This window comes from Schistocerca piceifrons, chromosome 6 (genome assembly GCF_021461385.2).
Source record: "Schistocerca piceifrons isolate TAMUIC-IGC-003096 chromosome 6, iqSchPice1.1, whole genome shotgun sequence".
In the NCBI taxonomy this organism is placed as follows: Eukaryota; Metazoa; Arthropoda; class Insecta; order Orthoptera; family Acrididae; genus Schistocerca; species Schistocerca piceifrons.
The window spans coordinates 297891066-297906604 of record NC_060143.1 but is presented as its reverse complement, the minus strand read 5'-3'; the positions used below and the strand labels follow the sequence as shown (position 1 = coordinate 297906604).

At 38.4% G+C, this 15539-nt stretch overlaps 1 protein-coding gene across 1 annotated transcript in view; it reads right to left on the bottom strand.

Moving 5' to 3' along the window:
• LOC124803280 (beta-galactosidase-1-like protein 2) overlaps positions 1-15539 on the bottom strand; it is a 257902-nt gene that overhangs the window by 55231 nt on the left and 187132 nt on the right. The gene's annotated exons all lie outside the window — the stretch shown is intronic.

The window sequence follows — 15539 nt, the reverse complement described above, 5'->3', positions numbered from 1 at the left end:
ATTAGCAATCTACAGGCCACCTCTATCAAGACCTGTGCAAAAACTTCAAAGAGGGGAAAAGTGTTGTGACTCGGCAATCTTTCAAAGTGCCGCCACGCAGTTATGCGCATCCTCTACACGCAGCGCTGTCTGCCAGCCATGCAGCAGCAGCGCCACCTAAGCGACCAGCCAGCCATCGGCTGCTAGACTCGGACTCAGTTATGATTTGACTGTTAATGTGTGCACACGTCTTACTCTGTTTACTTGATCTGTGACTTTCATGTATTGTGTCTTCCTTGAAATATATTTGTTCTACTTGAAGTTATAACAGTGTATTTTTCAAATAGTCTAAAAAAAGAGAATTATAATAGATTTAAAATTTAACAAAGTGGGTATAGAATAGAAAACCAACTGAAATCTATGAATAACAGTACCTGACAGCAAAGTGGACATAGCTGGACCTGCAACAGTGTCTTATGTGAAAATTAAATATCAATTTTCACTTCCCTTCTTTAATTATTTCATCAGAGTAGAAAACAGTGACAAAATATTTTTATTGGTTGCGACTTTCCTTTTGCACATAAAACAATTTCCTGGTCTTCCTTTATTATTAAAACCTTGAAAATGCCTTTCAGGAAAGAGAAAAGTGGTTTGTAATTAATTAGAAAGATCCACTTAAATTGTACTAATCATTTGTTCAAACCATGGATGGTTTTGGGATTTTAAAATCTCACCTTGAGATGTATGAAACTGTAACATACAAAAGAGAGGAGAAAAGAAATATAGTGCAACATATGTGTAAAAACCAAAAGGAAAGACTGCTGAAACAAGGTGACTTACTTGTAGTATTTGGTAACACGTAACATGTAGTCGGGCCAGTCAGTGCAAGAGCTCAGTTACTGCATGTTGGCAGAAGTAGAAAAAAGGAAAAAGGCCTAATAATCAAACTGACCTAAAAATGTAACATCCAGCTTGGTGAGACAGCAAAAACCCAGAACAAACACTAGACTCACACTGTCCACCACCAACCAGCCACATAGTAGAAACATGGACTACGACTGAATGGAGGTCTGGATGCATGGTGCAATGTGGTCACCAGTGGTGTACAAGGAAGCAAGCTGACATGATGGGTGAAGGTATAGAAATTCTGGACCGACTGGTCCAAGCACTTGCAGTATTTCACTTAAGAATACAATATGAATGACCTGTGGTGTGTTGATAGGCTAAATAACTCTTGAGCATGTGACAATGTGAGTCATTTTTGGGCAACAAAGCAATGGTACATATGTAAAATGATGAAGTGATAAAAATAGTAACAACAATTTTAAAAATTAATGGTAATATAATCCATGCTCAGTAAGTTAAGGGCTGACCTATGTCATATATATATATATATATATATATATATATATATATATATATATATATATATATATATATTAAAAAACCTTAATCCTACTCCCAACATCACCACTGCTGAAGCCCAGGCTATCCGTGATCTGAAGGCTGACCGATTCATCATCATTCTTCCGGCGGACAAGGGTTCCACAACCGTGGTACTTGATCGTCGGGAGTATGTGGCTGAGAGACTGCGTCAGCTTTCAGACACCACCACACACAAAGTTTGCCAAGGTAACCCCATTCCCGATGTCCAGGCGGAGCTTCAAGGAATCCTCAGAACCTTAGGCCCCCTGCAAAACCTGTCACCTGACTCCATCAACCTCCTGACCCCACCGACACCCCACACGCCTACCTTCTACCTTCTTCCTAAAATCCACAAACCCAATCATCCCGGCCGCCCCATTGTAGCTGGTTACCAAGCCCCCACAGAATGCATCTCTGCCTACGTAGATCAACACCTTCAACCCATTACATGCAGTCTCCCATCCTTCATCAAAGACACCAACCACTTTCTTGAACGCCTGGAATCCTTACCCAATCTGTTACCCCCGGAAACCATCCTTGTAACCATTGATGCCACTTCCTTATACACAAATATTCCACACGTCCAGGGCCTCACTGCAATGGAGCACTTCCTTTCACACCGATCACCTGCCACCCTACCTAAAACCTCTTTCCTCATCACCTTAGCCAGCTTCATCCTGACCCACAACTTCTTCACTTTTGAAAGCCAGACATACCAACAATTAAAGGGAACAGCCATGGGTACCAGGATGGCCCCCTCGTACGCCAACCTATTCATGGGTCACTTAGAGGAAGCCTTCTTGGTTACCCAGGCCTGCCAACCCAAAGTTTGGTACAGATTTATTGATGACATCTTCATGATCTGGACTCACAGTGAAGAAGAACTTCAGAATTTCCTCTCCAACCTCAACTCCTTTGGTTCCATCAGATTCACCTGGTCCTACTCCAAATCCCATGCCACTTTCCTTGATGTTGACCTCCACCTGTCTAATGGCCAGCTTCACACGTCCGTCCACATCAAACCCACCAACAAGCAACAGTACCTCCATTATGACAGTTGCCACCCATTCCACATCAAACGGTCCCTTCCCTACAGCCTAGGTCTTCGTGGCAAACGAATCTGCTCCAGTCCGGAATCCCTGAACCATTACACCAACAACCTGACAACAGCTTTCGCATCTCGCAACTACCCTCCCGACCTAGTACAGAAGCAAATAACCAGAGCCACTTCCTCATCCCCTCGAACCCAGAATCCCCCACAGAAGAACCACAAAAGTGCCCCACTTGTGACAGGATACTTTCCGGGACTGGACCAGACTCTGAATGTGGTTCTCCAGCAGGGATACAACTTCCTCAAATCCTGCCCTGAAATGAGATCCATCCTTCATGAAATCCTCCCCACTCCACCAAGAGTGTCTTTCCGCCGTCCACCTAACCTTCGTAACCTGTTAGTTCATCCCTATGAAATCCTCAAACCACTCTCCCTACCCTCTGGCTCCTATCCTTGTAACCGCCCCCGGTGTAAAACCTGTCCCATGCACCCTCCCACCACCACCTACTCCAGTCCTGTAACCCGGAAGGTGTACACGATCAAAGGCAGAGCCACGTGTGAGAGCACCCACATGATCTACCAACTGACCTGCCTACACTGTGACACATTCTATGTGGGAATGACCAGTAACAAACTGTCCATTCGCATGAATGGACACAGGCAGACAGTGTTTGTTGGTAATGAGGATCACCCTGTGGCTAAACATGCCTTGATGCACGGCCAGCACATCTTGGTACAGTGTTACACCGTCCGGGTTATCTGGATACTTCCCACTAACACCAACCTATCCGAACTCTGGAGATGGGAACTTGCTCTTCAATATATCCTCTCTTCCCGTTATCCACCAGGCCTCAATCTCCGCTAATTTCAATTTGCTGCCACTCATACCTCACCTGTCATTCAACAACATCTTTGCCTCTGCACTTCTGCCTCGACTGACATCTCTGCCCAAACTCTTTGTCTTCAAATATGTCTGCTTGTGTCTGTATATGTGTGGATGGATTGTGTGTGTGTGCGAGTGTATACCCGTCCTTTTTTCCCCCTAAGGTAAGTCTTTCCGCTCCCGGGATTGGAATGACTCCTTACCCTCTCCCTTAAAACCCACATCCTTTCGTCTTTCCCTCTCCTTCCCTCTTTCCTGATGAGGCAACAGTTTGTTGCGAAAGCCTGAATTTTGTGTGTATGTTTGTGTTTGTTTGTGTGTCTGTCGACCTGCCAGCACTTTCATTTGGTAAGCCACATCATCTTTGTTTATATATATATATATATATATATATATAAAGTTATTACCTATGTCAGAGATAGACATACTGGATGGTATATATATCACTTGAGCACATAATGTATCCTACATAAATGATGACTCACTTGGTATAGTTTATCTTAACATTACTTTTTGTCACATCTTTTATTATATACTCCTCTCTTCACTCATTTGGCCTATCTACCATTGCCTTGTTGTCTATAATGGAATATAGTTTACTGTCTGTGAGGTTTATGCTTGTTTTTCTCTCATTTGTTTAGTTATCTTCCCTCTTAGTCATCTATCCATGACATTATTGCTTTGTATAATGTATGGTACCCAGTGGATCATTTCTGATTGTTATCTCTCAGCTAACATTACTACACCCACATTTTATGTTTGTGATGGTTTTTAAATATTTTATTTTTCATCACTTAAGCCCATAATGAATCATACATGTGGCAATTTACTTAGCTTGGTCTATATTACCATTAATTTTTATCGCTGTTGTTACTGTTTTTATCCACTGTTTATTCATTTTCACCTGTGTACCATTGTCTTGTTGCCTAAAATTATCACTTATTGTACACGCTTGAGAATTATTTAACCTATTGGCACACCACAGCTTGTGCATATTCTAACATGTTCTTAAATTAAGTATTGTAAGAACTCAGACCAGTTAGTCTTGATTTTCTATACCTTTACTCATAACATCAGGTCACTTGCTTGTACACTGTTGGTGCCTGCACTGCACCATGATCCCAGGCCTCCGACATTGCCCTCCATTCAGTTGTGGCTGGCATTCCTAACGTGCGGCTGCCTGGCAGTGGACAGTGGGAGTACAGTGTTTGGTATCAGTTTCTGTTTCCTTCATCCCACCCACCTGGATGTTACATTTTTAGATCAGTGTGATTCTGGACCCTTCCCTTTTTCTAGTTCTGCCAAAATGCAATAATTGGAACTCTTCCACTGAGTGGCCTCTACACACATTATGTGTTACCAATACTATAAGTCAGTCGCCTTGTTTCGGTAGTCTGTTCTTTTGGTTTTTACGCTGATGTTGCTTAATATTTCTTCCTTCCTCTCCTGTTTAAGTTACAGTTTCATACACACGACGATGGGATTTTAAAATCCTGAAACTGATTGTAGTTTGAATAAATAATTAGTACAATTGTAGTAGATCTCTCTAAATCAATTTTCATGGCTCTCAGTTGTGGATGACATACATAATAAATCTTGTGCAAAAGTCATTTAGTTCAGGACTTATTTGAAGGGGTTTGTGATGACTATCAATAGTCCACCAAGTCTCTATGATGACGAATGCCAGAATCTTTCGACTGTAGTCTGTGCTACGCTATTGTGATGTACACTTGTGATCTCATATATACATTTTATTTTGACAACAAAATTAATGTTGTTACTAATAGTTGGGTTACCTCTCTTACCTCCAATGAGTATAGGGAAAAATATCCACAGAATGATTCATGAATAGAACTAAATCAGAGTATTGAAATTTCGAGAGATTCAGTAAATATACTGTGATTAGAACAGTTTATCAGAGACATGTCAGAGTTGATAAAAAAAAACAGCAATACTGTAAGAAGTGGGTTAGGAAATCAAACTTGAAACAGTGATGTGATCAAAATTTAGATGAGGAAAACAAATTTCAAAAAACAGTAATGCTGAAAGAATTGACTTAGCAAATAAAATTTTCAAGAACAGAGATGTGATAAAAATGGGATAGGAAATCAAATTACTGAAACAAACAATCAAATTTACGAAACCTTCAATGCTGTTAAAATGAGTTACGAAATCAAACTTTTACATTCAATGAAGAATTGAGCACTCAAATTAATACTATAAAAAATGACTGGGAGATTGGGTTGCAAATGTAAATTTATAAATTGAACACTTAAATGAGAGTCACCAGCACAGAATCTACAGTTCAAATTATTGATCAAAGAGCAACTGATTCTAAGGTTGACTTTTGAGTTTCCAAATGTGGAATGTAATTTATATAGTAAAGTTGGTTATGTTAGCATTAGTTACAAGGCAAAATTCTTTAATTTAAATGAAACGGTGGTTGGAGTTAAAAAGCTAGTTTCTGAAAAGGCTAGTGAAAATGGGAAAAATGGGAAAATGGACTAGTGAAAATGGGAATGGATAATTTACTTAATGTTTAAAAACAATCAAATGATTAGCACAAAAGTGTTGTTGCAAAAACCTTTTGTTCCTGGAGATAGAATTTTGCATTCTTTCTATTTCAAACAAAACTAAGAAGTTAATTCCATTTCTGGTATGACTGATAATTCCAAAATTTAATTTTTGAAAAGATGTTTAGAAGGGGATGCATTATCTTAGGCAAATCAGATTTGTACACAAGATTTAGTATATTAAGATTCTGGTCAGAATCAGAGAGACTGCAATTAAAAGTGACTTCCTCAATGGTCCAAGTTGCAGGGGACACAGAGGGGCTATCAAAGAATTTTGTAAAAGCCAATTAAAGGAACTTGTCTATCTGAACTAACCATTTGATGAAATTACTCCAATTGATGGAATGCAGAGGTTACCTGAAAATGTTCAATGAGGATTAGCATATGAGCCAGATGAATTAGTTGAACAATTTCTAAAATATGTGGACAAATTGGATAAAATTTTAGAAAGAAACAATAGACAGATTTTGAACAAAGTCATTTCACACAGAAGAGCTGGCATTGAAATTGTGGTGACAACATCATTGTAGAAATGAGGCGAATAATTACAGAAATCAGGAGAGGGCACCACTAAGAGAATTTAGTAGTAATAGGAGAGACAGTGTAACAGGTAATGTGAAAGAGATAAGAGAATATGGAATCATACTCATCATCCACCTCAGAATTTCAGTCAGGCAACTACAGTTACTGAGCATGTAAAGCAAGGATAGCTCCATTGGAGTTCTAGAATGTGAGAGCAAGGATTAATAACTTTAACACATGGACCACTAATTCTGGGAAAATAATCACAATAAGAGCAGAAGGATAAGTACACTATAATATAAGGTTAATGAAATTGGAGTCAAACAAGAACTTTGGTGTAATTTCAGGCAAAATTGGGTTTAAGAGCAAAGTAACGTAGAAATTAAGAATCTTGATTATGAATTACAAGAAGGAGAACTAGAAAACTTTTACAGTATAGATTTGGAAGAAAATTTTAAAGAGACTATAGAGATGATAACTTAAATATTTTTCTTATTTTTAAGTGAGGAGTTAGTAGAGCATGAGCAAAGTGATAAAAACATAGTAAATGAAGAAGTAGTTTGTATTTGCAATGCAAGTGATGTTCTTGATGAAGGAGGGATTAATAGTAATGAAATAAATGGGAATGAAGATGTATATTATTTTTATAGTTTAAAGTGAAAGTTGTTGGACAAGTAAGAATGAGATTCTATGTATTTTGTGAAATTGTCAACTTTAAGGGAAAATGTGAATGAAGAAATGAATCAAATGGCTAAATGTATCACCTGTACAAGGTCAAAACATGCTCATAGCTTAGTTGATCAATGTCTACAGAACAAATCTATCACAAAGTTGTCTTATCAGTCTTTAATTCTAGTTTCTTCAGTTATTAATAAGAGATCTTTGTGCAAAGTTTGGATGAATATTGGGGTAGGGCTAGTTACTGACTCAATTTGGGTGAAAAAATTAGCAATTTTGTGCAAAGAACATTTTCCTGACTGGTGAATGGAAAACTGTAATGGAATTTATGAACTATGTAAGAGATAAATGGTGCTGGATTGAGATTTGACTGTGTTCTTTGGCAACTTGTGTAATGATAAAAACTTGGGGGGGGGGGGGGGGGGGGGGGGTGAGGTCATGAACACTATTGATGACATGTGTGGTGAGTAGAGGATCACAGCTGTGTAGCGCTTTTTCACATTTTCATTCTTGTGTGCTGCAACACTTTTCTGGCTTTTCTGGCAATATTTCAAGTTGTCTCCTATCAGTTTATTGTTTCTTCATTAAGTTGTAAGTATTTTGATATGTAATTAGCATTTAAAAGATGATGCAAACTTTTAAGTGTACTGTCAGATTACATGTAATATGGGAGGTTATTTTCATGTTTTACCTGAAAAGAGACAAGATTTTTTTTATGTTTTCTTTTCAAAATGAAATTTGTGTCTTATTGGTTTTATTTGCAAAACTACTATGCTGCTTTGAAATAGAACATGTAGTTTACACTTTTTGGTGGGAAATATTATTGAAGTGTTCTGTATCAAATATGGATTGTGATCTGCACTGTTTGGCTTGATATAAATAGACGAGAATGAATTAGGAATACAATTTGGAAAATATTGTGTTGTTTTGGAATGAAATTTTTATTTATTGACTTTTTTACTTGAAAATATTTTTGACAAATAATGAAATTCATAAGAGTCTATATTACAATAACTGAAGAAATCGGAAGATGTCTGACAGAACTGAAAGTGATACCAAGCATTGATCTCAACAGAGACCAAAGACTGTTGGTAGGGACACTGAGATAATTCAGAAAAGGTACATATTGGGGAAAAAGAGACAAATATAAACTGCTGGAAACTTGAAGATAGAGAAACCCAAGAGACGTACAGGGAGAAGATTAAGACATAACTTCCTAAAGATGAGAGGAAGCATATAGAGGAGGAATGGAGGAGTTTCAAATCAGCCCTAGTCAAGGTAGCAGAAGAACATCAACAAAAGTCAGACACAAAGAAATTCCATGGTGGAATGAGAGAATTGCAGAAGTTCTTAAGGATGATAAGGAGATACACCACATATTAGATAACAGAGGGAAGCAAAAAGAAAATACTTCAAAAGTCATCAACAGAGAAGGAAAACTCATGTGGGAGGAAGAAGAAGTTTTGAAAGTATGGAAAGATACTTCCAAAAACTATATGAAGGGCAAAATGAAACAAATACATGTGATGAGATACAGGGAGATGAGAGAAATACCACATTCACATAGAACACAGAAAGAGAAAATATGCTGATGTTGGTTGTAGAGAAAGCTGTATTAGAAAAGAAAAATGACAAAGCTCCTGGAGTAAATGACATCACATTGGAAATGAACAAAGCTGTAGGACCTATTGGAATTTAGTGGCTGTATAGAATGATGAGCATAGTATGGACATATGGAAAGATTCCTGATGATTGGACAAAGTTGATTATTGTACTTATCTTTAAGGAGGGTAACAAGACACACTGTGAGAATCACAGAGGAGCAGCACTACTGTGCCACTGCTTTGAGGTTTATGAAAAGGTAATTTTATAAAAAAATCAGGAATAAGGTAGAACAACATTTGAAGGATTTGCAGTGGCTACTCGAGGTACACTCCTGGAAATGGAAAAAAGAACACATTGACACCGGTGTGTCAACCCACCATACTTGCTCCGGACACTGCGAGAGGGCTGTACAAGCAATGATCACACGCACGGCACAGCGGACACACCAGGACCGCGGTGTTGGCCGTCGAATGGCGCTAGCTGCGCAGCGTTTCTGCACCGCCGCCGTCAGTGTCAGCCAGTTTGCCGTGGCATACGGAGCTCCATCGCAGTCTTTAACACTGGTAGCATGCCGCGACAGCATGGACGTGAACCGTATGTGCAGTTGACGGACTTTGAGCGAGGGCGTATAGTGGGCATGCGGGAGGCCGGGTGGATGTACCGCTGAATTGCTCAACACGTGGGGCGTGGGGTCTCCACAGTACATCGATGTTGTCGCCAGTGGTCGGCGGAAGGTGCACGTGCCCGTCAACCTGGGACCGGACCGCAGCGATGCATGGATGCAGGCCAAGACCGTAGGATCCTACACAGTGCCGTAGGGGACCGCACCGCCACTTCCCAGCAAATTAGGGACACTGTTGCTCATGGGGTATCGGCGAGGACCATTCGCAACCGTCTCCATGAAGCTGGGCTACGGTCCCGCACACCGTTAGGCCGTCTTCCGCTCACGCCCCAACATTGTGCAGCCCGCCTCCAGTGGTGTCGCGACAGGCGTGAATGGAGGGACGAATGGAGTCGTGTCGTCTTCAGTGATGAGAGTCGCTTCTGCCTTGGTGCCAATGATGGTCGTATGCGTGTTTGGCGCCGTGCAGGTGAGCGCCACAATCAGGACTGCATATGACCGAGGCACACAGGGCCAACACCCGGCATCATGGTGTGGGGAGCGATCTCCTACACTGGCCGTACACCATTGGTGATCGTCGAGGGGACACTGAATAGTGCACGGTACATCCAAACCGTCATCGAACCCATCGTTCTACCATTCCTAGACCGGCAAGGGAACTTGCTGTTCCAACAGGACAATGCACGTCCGCATGTATCCTGTGCCACTCAATGTGCTCTAGAAGGTGTAAGTCAACTGCCCTGGCCAGCAAGATCTCCGGATCTGTCCCCCATTGAGCATGTTTGGGAATGGATGAAGCGTCGTCTCACGCGGTCTGCACGTCCAGCACGAACGCTGGTCCAACTGAGGCGCCAGGTGGAAATGGCATGGCTAGCCGTTCCACAGGACTACATCCAGCACCTCTACGATCGTCTCCATGGGAGAATAGCAGCCTGCATTGCTGCGAAAGGTGGATATACACTGTACTAGTGCCGACATTGTGCATGCTCTGTTGCCTGTGTCTATGTGCCTGTGGTTCTGTCAGTGTGATCATGTGATGTATCTGACCCCAGGAATGTGTCAATAAAGTTTCCCCTTCCTGGGACAATGAATTCACGGTGTTCTTATTTCAATTTCCAGGAGTGTATGTTAAAAGCTGAGGAACCTAATGATCAGCAAGAATTTTTACATTTGCAAATAAAGCTAAAAGCATTTTAATCAGGTTTGTTAACAGAACAACAAAAAGAGGACTTATACCAAATACTGTTATGGTATGGAAAGGTGTTTTCAGAGAAACCAGGGGTACTTGGAGATTATATTTGTAGCTATAAAATCAAGGACAATATGACATTTTTTTGTAATCGCTATGAGTATGTGACGAGTGGTACAGGATGGGACAGACAGGATGCTTGAAAACAATATTATTGAATGCAGTCTTAGCATATGTAATAATCTCCTGCTAGTGGTATGTATGGTTACCAGAGGAGTCAAGTTACTCCTAGATATATATACATTGAATAAATTCATAGAAATGGAATGAGATAGACCAGCCTGTATTGACAAATTGCTATCAACATTCATATAAGCACAGTATTTTAGCTCCATGGATTTGATCTTGGGGTTTTGGCAGGTCAAGATTGATGAAAATTCGAGAAAATATACAGTTCTTTGTAGAAAGATAAGTCTTACCAATTTACGGTATTACTGTTTGGATTAAATATTTCAGTGTTCATATTAATTAGAGCTTTGGATGTGGCATTGGGTAAGGATCTACTAAAGGAGTTAATTATTCATGTAGATGATATATTACTGGTATTAAAGATTTGGAAAGAACATTGCAATCTATTATCAAGAAATTTGGCAAGATTTTACGTTAAACGTAACAATTAAGCTTTCTAAATCACATTTCAGCAGAGAAGAGTTAGAGTTTCTTGGACAGTTGGTAGGCATATATGGGATAAAACATTATGCAAAACAAATATGGTCTATCAAAGACTGTCCTGAACCAAGGGATGTGAAGCAATAATAGACTTAGCATGATTTTATAGGTGGTACATATGAGGGCAACATATTAATGATGCAAGGCTATTAATACCTCTCAAACAAAAGGCAAAATGGATTTGAAGTGAAGAGCAATCAAAAGCATTCAGTAATAACAAGTTAGCGTTGGTAGAGCCACCTATCTTAAGACATCCATATATGGAAAAGCCTTTTAAAGTTACTACTGATGTGTCGGAATATAGAATTGCTTGAAAATTGTACCAGGGAGAGTGGGATCTGACTTAAGGAGACCACAGTACATTTGTGTTTGAAGGCAGAGCTCTGAGCAAACATGAGTTAAATTATACTACAACAGAAAAAGAGATATTAGCCATAGTACAGATTATAAAGAAATTTCAGACTCTGATTTAGGGATCTAAAATTATAATTTATACCTGCCATCAAGCCCTGACCTTCTTAATGGAAAGTCATCCATTACATAGGAGGTACTTTTCTTACAAGAGAATAACATAGAGATAAAATACATAAAAGGTTCACAGAACATGGTTCCTGTTGCACTGTCATGCCTATCTCTAGGTATGAGTGACATCATGAGAACCAGTGTCTTGGAATAACATTCAATATAAATTTTTTGGCTGTAAGTTCTACCAATAATGATGTTTGGGACTTGGTGGTGAAAATAAGGCAGGATATAACTGAGGATTCAGATTTTAAAAATAAGCTGTTAATCATGAAACAAGGTGGGATTATTAAGGATAATGAAGGTGAATGGATAATATATGATGATGTTTTGTTTTGGAGAATAAGAACTATAAGACTTTTTGGGAGAGTATGTATATGAATGACCATGGGGACAGAACTTATTAAGTTTATCCACAAGGAATATGGACACTTTGGAGTGTGTAAGTGCATGAAGCACTTGATCAAATTCTATTACTTTAAGGTTTTAAGTAGAAAATTATTATAAGTCTTAAGGTTCTGTGAAGTATGACAGAAAATGAAAGACAATAACCAATCTGTAAGTTTTAAATTGTATGCTATAACACGAAAAGTATTACATGACCTTACTACAGCTGAATCTTTTGGCCAACTTCCAAGGACTAGAGGAGGAGTAACATATATTTTTGTATTGGTTGTGTGCTGGTTGAAATATGTAAAATTGTATCCCATAAAATATGCAAATACAGAAGCAGTGATTTGCTGTTTGAGAGAATATTTCAAAAGTGTAGGAAAACCCTGCAGATCACTAAAAGATAATGACCCACTGTTAGTCAGTCAGGTGATCAATGAGTTTTTGATGTGAGAAAGGAGTGCTAATCTTGCAAGTTTTGTAGGAGAGCATCTGTGAAGTTTGGAAAGTAGGAGAACAGGTAGTGGTGGAAGTAAAACTGTGAGGATGGGTCATGAGTCATGCTTTGATAGTTCAGTCAGTAGAGTATTTGCCCACAAAAGACAAAGGTACTGCATTCAAGTATTGGTCTCGCACACAGTTTTAATCCGCCAGGAATTTTCAATTTTTGTTATGACTAAAGACTATGTTCATGAATTTTGGATATATGTGGAGAAATGCAGTGCCATATTTGTGAGAATTTGTGTATATTGTGAAATATTTAATGAAAGGCATTTAATTGTTCAGTTGCTAATTAGACATTATATGAGCATAGTAAACCTGATTTTTGATTGATTCATATAGGTGCTTATGGACAGCGATTAACACTGATACTTGTATACTTACTGAACCGTAGTATACTACTGTTGTGAATCCTGTAGCGTGCTAAACAGTAAATTTATGTTTTCCATTAAATTTGTGGTTGTATCTATACTTCATATGGATGGTACTCAGGGTAGTTACTCTTTGACACACGAGAGAATGCCATAGACCTGGTAATGTCAAGATAACACAGATGACACAGGAATGATTAGATGGAATTTTAGTTGTGAACAGCATATCACATGAAATACTAATGTAATGAATCTCGTATGATATGCTGCACACAGTGAAATTATTGGTTGCATTAGATACAACTTAACAAAAGCATAGAACATTTTGATTGACCTATGCTTGTCCAGGACCATTTCTACCTTTGGGCGAGATTAGGCGGTAGCCTAGAACAGCAAAATTTTAGGGGCGTCAAAGGGCAAGAAACATTAATTTCAAATCAGACAGCAAAAAAGTTGAGCAAATAAAAAGAAAAAATGAAAAAGAGGAAAAATTAAAATGTTAACATACTTTCAAAAGTGTACAGAACAGTTACTTAATAAGTCTTTACTTACTTTGACAAAAATAAACACATTGTCTCTACCTACCTCAAAACTAAAGCAGCCACCACTGAGTACAAACTGGAAACAAACATGACCTTGATTCATCTATGTCAAACACTGGAGAAGGGCTCATGTATTGGCTTGCAGTCATGTTACAACTTGATACCATACATCTCTCAGTCCCTCTATTTGTTTTTGTCTCTGGAGATCAATGTCACGCATCGCTTGAATTGAGGTCTGCACCCAGAAAATGGGGATGTCTAGTCAGCTTAGTTTAATTATTAAAAGTATAATAGGAGCAGTGCGTTGTTGTGCTGTTGGGCGCTGGTGGTGGTGCATTTGGTGGTGGTGGTGGGGGGGGGGGGGGGGGGGGGCAGATAATGGGGAGACCAATGACCAATGACAGTAAAGAATAGGAGCTGTCATTTTTCAATTCTCGCCTAGGGCAGCAAAACCCCTAGCAATGGTCCTGTGCTCATTCTACTACTGAAAGGAGCTTTGATTTGATCAAATGACACATTTCAATTCTGTAAAGCCAGAATTAACAAGAGAATTAACTTGTAATGTATATAAACCTAACATTGCACTGTCAGGAAAGTTGATTATAATTCATACATGAAATTTGTTTTGTGTTATATTCATTGATTATGATGCTTATCTTTCTTTATATTAATTTCTTTATTGTTAAGAAATACCATCTCAAATTTTATGATTTTGTTTGACTGCCAATTTATTAAATTTAACACTTCCATTTCAGCTACTCATTTCATAATTTGGCTATTTTGTCATGTTATAGGGAAAACTGTTTCTATGTACTAATCCTAGGAATGTATTTTCTAGGACAATTTGATGGTGACTCAATAAGATGAAAGACTACCACTATTATCCTTGAACAGATGGGGAACATTAGGGAATTGTGATCAAGTAATGGACAGCTGAACACAGAATAAGAACCATGAATGTTGTAAAGGAGTAATAAGAAAGTAAAACTGTGTGTCAAGAAGGGAAAAATTACCTACTGTAAATATCTGCAATTTTTATTAATAGCAAAAGACTTATTTGCTTATTATTTTAAATTATTTTATTATTATTATTTTTGCAATACTTATATTTGAATGAATTTATTAAAATTTTATTGCAGTCTGCCTCATTGGAGCATATTGTTCATAGAGTCCCACCCATAAATATTTATGTCTGGAGTTGCTGACAGGTACTGTGATGCAATCAAGCCTAATGCACATTAGGAACCCTTAGTGGATACTGATCACTTCATTTATAAAATAATAATAATAATAATAGTAATAATAATAATTTGTGAAAATCAGTTCTGTGTAAACAATACAATTTGTGAACTACTGCTTTCATCTATTATGAATTGAACAATTTTATAGATACTGTAATTAAGAAAAAACATAAATATATTAAATGTATACAGTTACTTAAAACAATGTTCTCACTTATTTTTTATTATCTTTGTAAAAACTTATTTAAATTAAATGTTCCACTGCCAGCTTCTTAAATGCCTAAACTCTTTGGTTACAATCATATTATCCCTGTTTCGCTTCCTTGCACTTGACGGGTAGAGATGTAATGTTAGGGAGTCATTTGGAGTTGGTTGTAAGAGAGAGAGAGAGAGAGAGAGAGAGAGAGAGAGAGAGAGAGAGAGAGAGAGAGAGAGGCCCATTTGCGGAGTCACAGTGGGTCATATTTCTGTGAAATTTGGTTTACCCTTTGAAACAGTTTGCTCATTTACCATGAGAAATAAAGAAGACAAAACTTAGGGGAACACATTATTTATGATCAAGGGCTACATTGATAATTCAAATTTAACTGCAGATAGAATTTCTTCAAACAGATGAAGCCTGTGCCAACAATGATACATTGAAGGAGATAGTGATGCCAACATAAAAGAAGGTAAGTACTAGATGTTATAATTTAATGCTAAAAGACAAACATCTA